Source organism: Strix aluco, chromosome 7 (assembly GCF_031877795.1).
Source record: "Strix aluco isolate bStrAlu1 chromosome 7, bStrAlu1.hap1, whole genome shotgun sequence".
Classification (NCBI taxonomy): Eukaryota; Metazoa; Chordata; class Aves; order Strigiformes; family Strigidae; genus Strix; species Strix aluco.
Window position 1 is genome coordinate 11,612,755 of NC_133937.1, and position 13,037 is coordinate 11,625,791.

The 13,037-nt window shown below is 41.0% G+C and overlaps 1 long non-coding RNA gene across 1 annotated transcript; it reads right to left on the reverse strand.

The window, feature by feature from the left end:
• Nucleotides 1-5,505: 5,505 nt before the first annotated feature.
• LOC141925819 (uncharacterized) lies at nt 5,506-12,464 on the reverse strand. The gene is made up of 2 exons (XR_012623938.1): nt 12,317-12,464; nt 5,506-8,020 (listed from the first exon to the last, which is right to left on the reverse strand). It is a non-coding gene; the product is annotated as an uncharacterized LOC141925819 (long non-coding RNA).
• Nucleotides 12,465-13,037: the final 573 nt, after the last annotated feature.

Below are 13,037 nucleotides of genomic sequence, written 5' to 3' on the forward strand. Positions count from 1 at the left end.
TAGCAGAGCAAACACTGCAAGGTAATGGTCTAGGAACAGGAAGTACTCAGGGCTCCTTAGGACAAAGTGGTCTTAACAGCTAACACCATTCTGTATGGTCAGACAGCCCTGTTATTTTGCATACCACAATACATTTAATGCCATGCTACAGTTTTATACAACACTGTCATGAGGGAACCACAGCTGTGATGCCGTATCTCCAAAGGAATTAAGAAATGACAATGGATGGAAAACAGAGGGAGAGCAGACACCAAATATCTAACAGTTTTAGCGTTTCCACAGTGACTTTCAAACAGATGTCAAAGTGCCTCCCAACTGCAGTGGTGGTTTTTTTTTTTTTTTTTTTTTCCAGATAGGTAAAGAGACAGGTCTTTCATCCCCTCAGAAAAAATACTAGTCTGCAAAACAAAAATGTCAGAGCACTTTCCTGCATGATTTATCGTAAGTTATTATCATTCACTGTGGGTGGCACAGAGAAGGTTTAGGGAATTCCTGAGAAAAAAAGAGTAAATCTCCCAGTGCTTCATCTCAGATATGGCTCCTCCTGGTTGTAGTCTGCCAAAGAGTGTTTTATAGTGTTTGCAAAAAAGGCACTGCAGGTAACTGGGGAAAGGAGAACATTTGCCACAGCTGCTAAGTAATTAAAGTTCCTGCTAAGACATTTTACTAGCTTAGAGGCTTTTAAAGACCATTGCAAAATCCATTTACAATTCAGTAACCTTGCTTCTTTGAAAGCTACATATCACTCTTCTCATTTTGTTTTGACGGGGATAGAAAAAGAACAAATAGTCCCGAGAATATCCAGGTATATTTAGATAGCCTACATTCACTTCGGCAGCATGATCTCTGATGGATGTGGTGCCATGGAGCATGACACAGATCTGTGTGAAGGATGCCATTTAGCAGCAGACAGACAGTCCAATGTAATTTATGGAAGAACTAGTGTTGTTCATTGTTTTGCCTGTAAAAATTGTACATATAACTCAGAGTTGGGGTGTGAATAACGAATGAATCAAGATTTTATAGTTTACTTGGTGCAGCTGAGAAAAATAACAAGACTTGTCAAGGCAGAGCAAGGAAACGCTTGTGTTCTCCCCATAAATCTTAGTGCTGGCATGCATGCCATGGACATCACTGTATAGATGCCCTGCTTACAAGGCAGTAATACGACTTGTTGAACCAGGGGATGTATGAAAATTAAACATGCTCCTTTCACTGCTGTGGATAACCAAACTCAGCTATTCAGTACAGGAGTGGCATGAATGTGACTACAGGTGAACTAGAGCCCTCGCTAGAGATCAGCTCTAGACCACACCAGTGCTTCAGCCACAGGGGCTGGCGCAGTCCCTGGATTTTACTCAGGTAAATGCATGGCACGTGGTTGCAGATGGATCTTCCTATTATCTCTCTTGAGGAGAATGCAGGCGTGTGCCTTAACCATTCTTAGAAGGGAATCCCACAACTCAGCAACTCTCAACCTGAACTAAGTGCTGAGGTATTTAACTTGTTAGGATCTGGGAGATCCAACTGGCTGAGGCACACCTCAGCCTTTGCCTTCAATTGCTGTAACGAGAGGAAATCTGAGTATCCAGGCAGCCTTACATCAAAGCAGTGCTTGTCCTTAACCTAGAAAGCAAGGTATATTTCAACAAATTTTCTTTCTATAACAAAAGGCCTAAATACTTAGCTTTGAGTTAATTTGCTTTACCTCAAAAACATGTGGGACTATCACTCTCTTCCCACATACACTTTTCAGCAACTATCTAGCATTTTTCTTGAGAGATTTCTACAGTCAGCAGTCCTGTATGCATGTTGGTTCTCAAAACAAGCAGTTTAATGTGGCTAGAGCCCAGGGGTTGGCTCTTCATGCTTTCTAGCTCTACCTATGAGCACTGTGCTCTTACTGTCTCCTCCCACACCTTCAAGTACTTTATCTCAAAGTACTATGCTTATTTGAATTTTTTTACAACAATCTGTCAATAAAATAAATCAATAGAAATATATAGCAAGAATCTCAACAATGGATGTTAACTTGAGAAATGTTTAAAATATCTGGGAACAGACTTCCACATCTGGTAACTGAGATTACATGATCCAAAGTTATTGCAGTGAAGGCTGAAATACAAGTTAAATGACAGAAAAATCCCTACTCATGTTGTGAATTTAAGATGATTATATGGTGTCTTGAAACAGAGATGCTCAAATCCTGTAACTGAAACTGTCCTTGGTACAAAAATAATGTCTGGAAACAACAAATGCAGTGCAGCACCATTTTATACCATGTCTTTTTGACAATGTGCACTCCAGTCAGTCTCATGGACTGAAATTCCATGGAGTCAAATTAAAGTAGTTCAGCACAAGGAGAAAAACTTGAGGAAATTCAGAGAGCAGAATAATATCTCTGGGATAAGATCCCACATAGACAAAGAATGGGTGGGGGACCATCATGTCGAGTGACAAAAGATGACTTCTCTAGTCAGTGAGAACAACCACTGAGGAAGACTTGGCATCAAAACCTGTAAAATCATGTGTAGGACCAGAAGAAAGCATGGAAAGAAAGTTGGGGAAGGAAGCAGAGATAAAGTTTTGTTCAATAGACAGGAAAAGGTGTAAAGCACATTTCATAAATAAAATTACAAAGAAAAGGTTGACTTGACTTCTCAGACTGAAGGATCTGTTTTCAAAACTGTTCAGTCTTGACTTAAATTGGTGGAAATCTAGGGGAGTTCGTTTCAAAGATCATCAAAGGTGGAGCTTATGAGGTTAAGGTCAACCATGCACATAATGCTTTACTAGATGTAACTTCAGCTCAAATTTTTTTTTAATCTCTCTTTTCATCAACCACTCACCTGAAGATTCTTGCAGAAGAAAGCAGCAGTCTTGGTATATATTTAACTAAGTCAAATGACAATGCTGAATTGATTAACCTTGGTACATTCAAACAACCTCAAGATAAGAGCCCAGTGACAATTGCCATCATTTATTGTCTCCCAAGTAATTAAAAGTTAACAACTGGAAAGCTAATGAGTTGCAAAGAGCACTTTAAAGAGGAACTTGCAGACACTGCTGCATTATCTCATCTCATTCAGAATCTTGTTGTCAACCATCTCACTGTTTCTCTGATAGCATTTGTAAACAGATGGACTTCTTCACACTTTTCCTGTATGAAAACATCTTTCTTCCCAGGCATATTGATCTCTTGGGGAAAATTCTGGAATGCAAATAGGTTTTAGCATTGCTCAGTGAACATGACACACAGCTGGCACGGACTGTGACACAGGGCTCTTCAACAATTCAAACAGGAAGTTTTGTCTTGAGAACCCACCTAGCAGAGACAGCATTTCCCAGTGCACCAGTTTTGGGAGCCAATTTTAAGAGCATGCTACAGAGACCAGGCAAACTGTCTTGGGTACAGACTAACTGAATGGTGCCTCAGGAATATCTCTTTTTTCCCCCTGAGGTTGGGATCAGTGCTGAATCACAGAATCCAGCAGAAAACCACTCTTCTTCACTGACTTAATTTCTAAGTGCGATCTTGCCTGTCAGGTGAGGGAAACTCTGCTGCTCTTTAGCTTTTGAATGGAGTTCCTATTAGCCAGGATACATTAGTTGTTTTCCCTGCACTACACCTATCACAAATGTATGTGCACATTAATACAGTTAAGAGACTGTACAAGTGCCTAGTGGGCAGTTAATCACAATCATCCATTGAGCAGGCATTTTTGTGTGCACCGAACTTTCGAATACTTGGGCTTGAATGCTTCCTATATAAGGTTTAAATCATCACCTGTGAGCACCTGTGCTGTACTGCCAGCTGGGACTGACCAGCTCTTGAACTAACATCCTGGATGCAGTTTGAGTCTTGGCAGAAAACTAGGCTTGGTATGACAGCTTCTTGTGACTACAGTGATTTTTGTGATTGTGTCAGGCTGCAGAAGACACACAAGTCATGTTCAGTTTAGGATCTTTCAGGCACTGCAGTGACCTGATTTCTCTGATAATGCTTTCAGAGGCTGACCAGATGGCATTGTGAACATAAGGTGCTTATCCTACAGCAAATCTCTGGCCTTAGCCACTCCCTTGTGGAGCATCAGCCTGAAAATGTGGAATTAAATCCCTCTTACCTGAAGGTACTCACAGTCAGTGCATGTGAAACATGCAAACAAATGTTGGCACAAAGGCTGAATGATGACTTGGACAAATCCATATCCAGACACTCAATTTTTTTAACACACTTCCACCATTGACACATTGAAAACAGAAGTAATTTTTAGGAATTCCTTCTGTGCTGATATCCCTGCTCTAAGATCAAAGCATGATGAGACAGCTTCGTGTTCAAAAACAATGTAGGTCATTCAGTGGCTGCCATAAGTCTGATAATACTGGAGGGCTACTGGGAACCACAGACATACATGCATCGGAATCAACGCCCTTGGTCATGTCATTTAATGTAGGACTAGGCAGCTCTCTTTGCTCCCCACCAGCAATTAAAAAAAATACTTGATGAGTCCTGCAGAGAAATTAGCTTTGATGAAGACAACTGCTCACATCTAGTAAGAACTGATTGATCTGAGGCAAAAAAAGACTGATGTGTAAAGGGGTTTTCCCCTCACCTTCAACCAAGAGAAAGTCATTGCTAAGCTTTAGACAAATTCTTCTCAGAACAAACTTCAGTAAAAAGTGTGTATGAACCCCATCTGCATTCACCATCTGAAAATACTTGCTAAAGCTATTCATGAGGGAGTAGTTAGCAACACATCAGACAAAATAGAATCAGACAACAGATCTCCAGACTTGATCCAATGAACACTGAAGTCACCAGGAATTTTCCACTCAGTTTTGGCAAGAGTTATTTTGTAAGAATATATAAACCTACAACAGGAAATATTTATCCCTCTGCTTTATGTTTTACTTGAGTATATTATTTGAGATGATATTGTCCATGCAGAACTTTAGTTTTCCTTGGCAAATGTAATCACAAGAAATTGCCTCGGTAGACCATAGTTTGGATAAACATAACTTGTCCAGAGCTAAAATCCTGACTTCTTCAACTATACCCAGGCCCTTGCATCAGTTGTGGGCCACACAGTCTAGAGAGCTGAAAAGCCAACAGCAGAAGCCCCCATTACACATTTTGGGACCATATTTTGTGTGAAGAATACATAATTTTATTTCTTCTACTATCCACTTTGAAAGATGAGATCCCAAAACCTGCCCCTGCCCCAACACTCTCTGTCAGCAGGGATAATTTCTCCTGTGCTCCTGACAATTCACAGTCATAGTGCCAAATAAGACAGACTGATTTGGTGTTAGCTGGTGGTATTAAACTCTAAACAAAGTGAGGGGCCACCTGACTCCCTTAGTTGACAAGGTTGGACCAGGATCCAACATCTGTTCTGGCAGTTATAGAGATACTTCAGGAACATCTTTACTGAAACTTGAAGGCTGTGCAATTTTCATGCTTGACAGCCAAATGCATACAAAAACACAAGATACAAACAAATGCATTTGTCAGCTTGGACAAGCTAAATTTACTACTTTATATAAGCATACAGCTTGTGTACTTTGAAAAGCCACTGAGCAAATATGTTTCTCCTCAGGTAATGCCAAACAAATATACACAGAAATGAAAGGAAAACAAAAGGAAGAACAGATGCCTGTAAGTGAAGTCATCATCAGATGGTAGCTCCATTCTACCAGATGAGGAAAATGGCCTGGTACATAAAAGTCAAACTCTGTTGACGAATCACCTTCAGAGGCTGACACATGACATCCCAATACCTCTAGACAAGGCAAAAAAACATGTTTGGGCAGCAGTCACAATTCATGCTGAAATAATTTGAGGATTCCTGCTTTAGTCTGTTCAGTCCAGACCAGAACCTCACACAAGTAACATTTTTAATTTGAGTAGCCCTCAACCTTAAGTTGAGGCCAGTTTGGGAAACTAAGTGAGTAAAAATACTCCAGTGCATTGGATGATGTCCCTGCATCCCTCCAGAGACCCAGAGTGTTTCTCCAATTGTGCTAACAGTCTTTGGGGCTTATATTTTTGCTATCAGAGAGAACATTTTGCCTGAAGGAGGATTGGAGAATGTGGACCACACTAGTTGAAGGATGTGGGGCAAAGAGAAAAACCATACAGTATTTTTCAGATGCAAAAGAAATGGACTTAAACTCACATTAGAGAACAGAATCTTCATACCTGTTCGCAATACTTTATACAGAGCTGTAAACACACATGGCCATATTTTACAGAGTAAAACCGTGCTGCAAACACATTTAATACCAAAAATGCTTTTTACATTTACTTGTCATTCGCATTCTATGGATTCCTTCTGCGAGCTTCAAAAGACAAAATAAAAATAAAATGTTTGCCCAGTGATCAGCAGCAGAACAATCAAACGCAGCTCCTTCACCAACCTTCTGACTCAGATCTTGTGAGAAGGACTGGCAGCTCCTTTATTCTCAATATAAAAATGCTATGCATGGTAAGCTCTTCAAAAATAGGAAGCTGAGAGTCAGATCTATCTAATCTCAAAACCAAAAAGAAAATAAAATCATAACAGGCACACAGAAGACTCAAAAATAGGTTCAATTGCTCAGTACAATAGAAACATTGCCAATAAGAGAGCATGGCCACACCCAAGTGCCCACAAACTTGACCCTTGGAAACTGCATTTGCCTGTGTGGGTTACACAGGCCTCTGACTGTCCCCATTCAACTCCCTCAAATTCTGAAGGGCACCGAGACCATTTCTATCATACAGAGTATTATGTTAAGAGAAACAGCAGTACTATGAGTACTGAGGGAAAAATTGCTATTTGCAATCTGCAATTTGCCCAACAGCAGAAAAGATTTCTGCTCCTCCTCATATTCACTAGAAGGAAAACCAAATTTATGAACGTCCAAGTAATTCTGGTTTAAGGGCACACCCAGGTAGAGAACTAGCAGCATATGCAGGGGACAGTTAGAGAAGGACAGAAGATATGTGAGTGAAGAACCCAGTCATTGCTAATGACGTCAGCAGAGGGTGCTTCAGTTTCTCTGTTATCCAGCCCTTTGGTATTATTCTTAACTTTATTTCAAGCTCCAGTAAGTTTTATTTATTAAGGTGGTCACACAACTCTGGTGTCTTAAAAGAACAGCTGCCTTCTGGCTTCAGAAAGAAGAGATTTAATGTGATTAGCTTTAACACCTTTCCAGTATGCTGTTTAATAACCACCTGATGACATTCTGGGAAGTTAAAGAATGGTCCCCTTTGCTTTTAAAGCCAGATTTAAACCCCTAGAGGAGATATTGCAAAGTTTACCACTGTACTTGAATCTGGTCCTTTACCACTATTTTAAAAACCTGCTTATCTAGTTTCTCAGCCCCTTTCTAAATGATGAGCTCTTTCTCACTCGCTAGAAATTCACTTCCAAGTGGATTTCAAGCATTGAGAACAAAGGCTGCGTGAAAAATCATCATGTGCTTAGCTACAAACAAACTAATTTTGTCAATATAAATCATTCACAGAAAAGATTAAATATGCATATATACTCATAACTAGAAACAATAACATCAGCCCTTTCCCACCTTTGAGGCAGTCCAAAAATGCAAACCAAAGTGACTCAGCCAGCTCGTCAGCCAGCTCTCCTCTTTCTCTTATATGAGGAGCTAAATCCCTGTTTGGTGCAGAGGAATATGGAACTGCCACAAAGTCCAGTGGCAGCCAGACAGCTTTGCCTGACTCTTTAGTTGCCAGGCTAATGTTAACAAGATGAAGGAGCCTGAGTGAATGAATAAACAGTACTGACTGAAGCCTTTTCCAAACAAAAAATAAAGTAATATACAGTCATGTCCTATCTGTGAAAGGAGGGCCCTCAACCAAGTAAAGCGCTGGCAGGCAGATGCTTTTCACCCTGCTCACAGTCTGCTCATTTTAACTGTGGAAGGGGTCCAGAAGCCATCAGATGGCCTCGCTGAGTACAAGGCTTGCAGTGTTTCCTTATTTCCATCTGAGTCATTTTGAAATTTATACCTGTAAAACAAAGATATAAAGAAGAGAAAATGGAGATGTTTAAGTGGGAGTGTGAATAACGGCACAAAACTTTGATATCTGAAGCTGAGCCATGTTTGTATGGGCAAGTTTAGATTATCAATGATCTGAAAATAAAAAGGAATGTGATGCCAGGTTGTTTTTTTTTTTTTCCCTTCATTAGATTGCTAGAGATCACTCATTCCCAGCAGCTTTTTTTCCCCTGTACCAAGGGTACACAATCACCGAAAGTATGATTGCTGCTGCTGAAAGTTTCCACAGCCAGATGAAGGGCTTCACAGACACAGGGGCAGTACTCTCTCTCTCTCTAGAAGTCGAGTCCCACAATCAACACATTACACAGTATCTTCCTTTTACTATCATCACATTCACCATCTTTCCTGGAAAGAAGCCACAGGCTGACATTAGCTTGAAATATTTGCTTTCTGGGGCAGTAATTGTTTCTGATGGAAGAACAAAGTTCTAGAAAATCAGTGGTTTTGCTTCAAAAGTAGCCAGTATGGTTAAATTATCCCCCTCCTCAAGCTGCACTGAGTTAGCCTCCAAGTAGCTTTTGCAGGTTTCCCATGCCAGATGCCTAGCACAAAGAACAGTGCAGAGTAACACTGAAAAAGTCAGTGAGTGTGCTTTGCCTGCAGACCGTATAAAGCAAGTAACATTCCCCTAGAAAAGACAGCAACATGGAAGAACAAATCACACAGAAAGCTCATAACGACAATACAAAACCAAGCCAACATTGTACAACTCCAGACCAGAACTGCATCTGAAACAAAACGCTGTGTTTAGTTTTGGGCAGTTGCTGCATTAGCTCTAAGCTTTTACATCTGGAGTAGGAGTCAAAACGGATGCAGATCAAGCATTTTCATATAAGCAGATTTGTAACAGCAAGAAGCAGTCATTTGCAGCAGACAGGTGCACCCTGTACAAAAGCAAATAAACAGCAATGCCTGACCTAAAAAAGGCTTGGCTGCATGCAGCTGGGGATAGAAGATGGTTACAGTAAGCAGGCTGGAGTGCTCAGAGAACTGGGGAGGAGCCTAACAGGGGACAAGCAGCGATCATCAACTATTATTGAGTGCACCCTCAGCAAGTTTGCTGATGACACCAAGCTGTGTGGTGTGGTTGACACGCTGGAGGGAAGGGATGTGCCATCCAGAGGGACCTGGACAGGCTGGAGAGGTGGGACCGTGCAAACATCATGGAGTTCAACAAGGTCCTGCAAATGGGTTGAAGCAATAACACGCACAAATACAGGCTGGGCAAAGAGTGGATTGGGAGCAGCTCTGCAGAGAAGGACTTGAGGGCATTAGTGTACGGAAAAGTGACTATGACCCAGCAATGTGCATTCGCAGCCCAGAAAGCCAACCATCTCCTGGGCTGCATCAAGAAAAGTGTGGCCAGCAGGTACAGGGAGGGGATTCTCCCCCTCTACTCCGCTCTCATGAGACCTCACCTGCAGTGCTGTGTCCAGCTCTGGGCCCCCAACATGAGAAGGACGGGGACCTGCTTGAGTGAGTCCAGAGGAGGCCACAAAAATGATCAGGGGGCTGGAGCACCTCCCTCATGAGGACAGGCTGAGAGAGTTGGGGTTGTGCAGCCTGGAGAAGAGAAGGCTGCGGGGAGACCTTATAGCGGCCTTCCAGTACTTAAAGGGGCTACAGGAAAGCTGGGGAGGGACTCTTTATCAGGGGGTGTAGGGATAGGATGAGGGGTAATGGTTTTAAACTGAAAGAGGGTAGATTTAGAATAGATATGAGGAAGAAGTTCCTCACTGTGAGAGTGGTGAGATGCTGGAACAGGTTGCCCAGAGAAGCTGTGGCTGCCCCCTCCCTGGCAGTGTTCGAGGCCAGGTTGGATGGGGCTTTGAGCAACCTGGTCTAGTGGAAGGTGTCCCTGCCCATGGCAGGGGGGTTGGGACTAGATGATCTTGAAGGTCCCTTCCAACCTGAACCATTCTATGATTCTATGATTACTGGGTCTGCAACAGAGCAAGGTGTTTCATATTTCCTTTGTAAATCTTTGTGGTGAATTTACAGGTTTTAATGGAGTGCTTTCTCATACTTCCTTCTCCCTTTCAGCATAGTACCTTCCATTGCTCTGTGAGACCAGTATCACTGTATTTTACACATGGGAAACAGCAGCCTGCTTTCAAAGGAACATTCGTTTTGGGAGAGTTTTTTATCAGAGAGATTTCATGCCTGTTGCACGAAAAAAGCCTGAAACACCTGCTATTTTGTCAGATAGCTGAAGGTACCTCAGATTGAAAAGTAATAGCTATGCTCATTGCATGAAATCTCATTACTTTGGAAAGGTTATAGATTTAGCCAGGTACACATGATCCATCTCAGGCCAAGAGTGACAAGAACCACCTCTGTGTTCATCATTGCATTCTCTAATCCTTCTGGATGGGCTGGGAACCCACTATTGTTGCTGTGGACAGTTTATAGCTGAAGTCCTCAGTTGCTATTACATTTACTAGTTAAATCAGAAAGAAGCCTCAAACAGCTATAAGACCCTGACCCACAGGCATAAATCTGCAATGTGTTCACTGCCCCTGATACCAATGGGACTGCCTATAAAACAAAGCCCATGATTCAGCACTGGGATACCGGAAAGGAAAGAAAAGTACCAGCTAAAGGAAAACTGCAGACAAACACAAGGATTTCCACCTAGGTTACCTAAATACAAAAAGGAATAAAGCATTTAAAGTACTTTATCAGCTGGAATCAATTCACGGGGAATTTCAAATTAGTAATTTTATGATTAAAAGATTAGAAGAGGGTAAATAAGCAAATAGGAAATAGACTATTTTAGATCAAATTCTGTGCCTTTAATGAAAGTTATCAGCTAGCCATTTTAATGAATTTAGAAACGTTAAGACATAAAATGTTGTTATTCTACAGAGCATAGCTAATCTTTTTATCTTAGACTTGTTCATGGTTTAGCTCTTTTTAATGGGGTCTCACTGAAACCAGGGATACTATGGACATACAGAAAGAAGTAAATTGAGTGGTTTTGGGCTAGTGATGGTGCCGAATCACCATAGTATGGATATATGAAAGTGGGCAAGACTGCCAAAACTATCATTTATACAGTGAAAGCACTGATATGATGGCAGAAATTCCAATAACTGCTTTTAAAAACACTGATTCTTTCTGCAGGAAATCTTTCTTTTGCTATCAAAAGTAGCTCTAACTAGAACTGGAAAATTAGATTTAATTCTTCCATTGTCCATCTGAACAAGAAGCTAAGTTAACCCCCAGCAGCTGAATTACTTCCTCCTTGCCTTATCTTGTTTCAGAGCCAAGCAAATGAAGCAGTTGAAGCCTTGTGCAGGTACACAGGGTATTTTAAGTAAACAAAAAGGTACACAGGCAGGAAACACTGAGCTTGTAGCTGGAAGTATTTTCATCTGACTACCAGTTCACAGTTAGGCACCAGGCAGTCAGAAAAAGAAAGAAAAAAAGCAGTGAAGATTGGTTTTCTGAAAGGACAATTGTACCATTTTAAACTCCTATCCAGAATGCAGCTACTTCAAAAAGCAACACAATGCTTTGCCCTCACTTTGAAGGCTACGGCTTTCCTGCATTACCCCTTAGAATAAATGGTCTCAAGAGACTACAGGGTAGCTGTCCCCTTCCACTTGCTCTAGGCAGGGAACACATTTAGCTAGAAAAGGCTTCTAAATACTTCAATGCAAGTACACTTTAACTTGTGCAGCCTGTAGACACCCATATATAGAACAACTTCCATCTCAAGTAATTCTTTCCTGGTAGGGCTGTGGGTTCAAAATCTGAAGTTTCTGGAATTTACAGAATCACACTTTGGTTGATTTCTCAAAACATGGAGATAGGTGCAGCCACAGACAGATGGTGATGGAATACAGCAAGGCAAAGCTACCATAAAACTTCACTTTTGCAGCCTCTGTTCTTATGAATGAGGAACTATGCTGTGATACTATTCTTCCTGCCGTCAGAGTAGGACCTTCTACAAAGCAGGAACCAATATGAACACTTTATGCTTTGATTAGACTAGATCATATTTCTCTTGATTGTTTTACACTGTGAGCATTAAATTGATTCTCTACTACACTTACTTCTTCCCAATCCAAACACTCCATAATGTGACTGAGAAAAGAGAACAATTTCTCAGCGGTACAATGAAAATAATAGCTGCATGGAAAATTCTGTGAAGTCTGCAGATGACAAAATCTCTAAGTGCTGTGACTTACCTATAATGATTACCTAATTAATGTAATGAAACCTTAAATCTTATTACCTTTATGCACTTTTTTGTTGAGTTTGGGCAGATTTAAGCAGCACACTTTCTTAACCTTCCGACCTAAGGGTGAAAAATAATACATTACCAGTGGAGACAGATAATGCAAATAGCTGAACATATACACCAAATGGGTTAGAGCCCACAGACATTTTGATTACCGTATTTACCACTGAAATCCTTATGCAGAGAGATCTGTGAAACACAGGGTCATCATGACTGATTTTTACATCTGTGTATAGCTTTTTCTGTAGCATAGAACAGGAATTAATTTGTTCTTTTCCATCATTACTAGCAGATATTCCAGATACATTGTGAAGATTTTTACCCTTTGAAATGTCACATGTTGGCAGGCAATACAAGCGGCAAATTCCAGCAGTCAACCTAAGAAAGAGACTCTGCACTCTTTTTATAGTTATATCACTCAATGAAAATATAAAAGATTATGAACAGGAAAAAAGAGTATCTCTGGGTCCATATGCACAGGAGTGTAGGATAAATTGCTTTGGATGGGCAAAACCATTTAACTATTCCCTCCCCAATAGACCTACATAAGAGAACTGTTGATTGCACTTGACACATTATGTGCTAGACACCGAGGGAGGAGAAAGGTTGATTCTGGAGCAGAAGTAGAGCAGAAAGGACAGAGGTAGGTGATTTCTCATCAACAAAATCTCACATAAACTCAATGTTTCTGGAAATCCCTGTGGTATGGTTCTAC